This window comes from Centruroides vittatus, unplaced genomic scaffold (genome assembly GCF_030686945.1).
Source record: "Centruroides vittatus isolate TY-2023 unplaced genomic scaffold, ASM3068694v2 scaffold_1782, whole genome shotgun sequence".
Classification (NCBI taxonomy): domain Eukaryota; kingdom Metazoa; phylum Arthropoda; class Arachnida; order Scorpiones; family Buthidae; genus Centruroides; species Centruroides vittatus.
In genome coordinates, this window is record NW_027122685.1 from 481,982 (window position 1) to 483,597 (window position 1,616).

At 39.9% G+C, this 1,616-nt stretch overlaps 1 long non-coding RNA gene across 1 annotated transcript; it reads right to left on the bottom strand.

The window, feature by feature from the left end:
* Nucleotides 1-307: 307 nt before the first annotated feature.
* On the bottom strand, nucleotides 308-1,416 carry LOC136987421 (uncharacterized). Its single transcript, XR_010882613.1, has 2 exons — nucleotides 807-1,416; nucleotides 308-768 (listed from the first exon to the last, which is right to left on the bottom strand). It is a non-coding gene; the product is annotated as an uncharacterized lncRNA (long non-coding RNA).
* Nucleotides 1,417-1,616: the final 200 nt, after the last annotated feature.

Consider the following 1,616-nt stretch of genomic DNA (forward strand, 5'->3'; position numbering starts at 1 on the left):
TAGGCTCACAAGAGTGTATTCTACTGACTCGAATTATTCTCTTCAAGTCATCAGTAGGAAACCACCTCTGGATCTTCATTTGAGGCACATTGCTTGTACTTATCATATTAGGAAAGGTCACGACATCATTATGAACTATATGCTGAAGGCACCTATGAGACAGATATCTCGTTTACCCACCTCTCTCATTTAGCAGTGAAATGTGGGTTCGACACATCCTTTACAGTGGCTGCTGATTATACAATCTTCACAGATGGATCAAAGAATGCAGATGGCACGGGCTCGGCCTTCGTCGTTTTTGCCAATAAGGAAATATATAAGAACTCTGGCACTCTTCACCCGGACTGCTCTATATTCCAGGCAGAACTCTGTGCCATTTACATGGCTGTTCAATGGTGTGAAGCCAATCTTACTGGAAGTAGAGTTACCATTTACTCTGATAGTGCTTCAGCAATCAACGCACTTAAGAATCCCAACAACTTTCACCCTCTGGTTAGGAAGGCTCTAAACCTTATACCTTGTGCTCAGAACTCCTACTCCCTCGAATGGATGAGGGGTCATCAGGGTGTCCTAGATAATGAACGTGCAGATCTACTTGCCAGGGGGACTGCAACAACCAGTACCTCTGGCCCTTTCAAGTATTCAGTGCTATCTGCCTCTTTTCTTAAGCTCCAACATTGGAACTATAGCTTTGATCTCTGGCAGCAGAGATATCCGGATAGCTACAATGGCCTTGCCAGAAACTTTTTTCCATCTATTCATGACCACCTTTTTCACCACTGCGTTAGTCCGGACTTTGAAACTACCCAATTCTTCACTGGACATGGGAGATTCGGAACCTACTTGCAGAGGTTTGGCAAATCTGCAACGGACATCTGTACCACCTGTAATTACCGTGATGGGGTTGAGCACTATACATACATATGTTCAATGACCGAGGATGCATGAGCTTGCCCTTGCTCTTAGCCAGAGAGGTATTAATTGGCCTTGTGAACTTCGTGTCCTCCTTAAGGATAGTGACACCTACAAAGCATTCAAAATATTGATTCATAAGTATCACATATGCTCCGTCATTCATTAAGTTGGTCATGTCTGTCATCAGGCACTATCTTCATTTGCTCCCTGAACATTATTGTACATATCATTACTCGTTCTGCTACAACATATATCTGTGTAATTTTTATTATTACTATTAGTATTGTCTATTTTATACTACTGTACATGTCATTCTACTCTCAAGCTATGTATCATATCGGTTGATTTGTATCGGTCATCTCACCATCTGTTCATACCTCTCTTCTATTGTCATACTGTTTGTACGTTATCTCTCTGTTATTATGTATGTATTTACTAGTGTTTTAATTATATCTCTGTATTTAACCCGATTATGGTTTGTCGGTATCGGGAATAAATAAAGATAAATAAATAAAATAATGCTCACGATGTGACTTCTGCGTCATCTTGCAGCACAAAAAGTTTTTATAAAACATAATGAGTTTTCCTGCCAGATGCCATTTGTTACTTTTATATATCTTAAACCATTCATTTTTTCTGGAAAATTAAAATCGCGTTGTTTCGAGCGGAACACTCTGTATAAAGAGATTATATACGTAGCC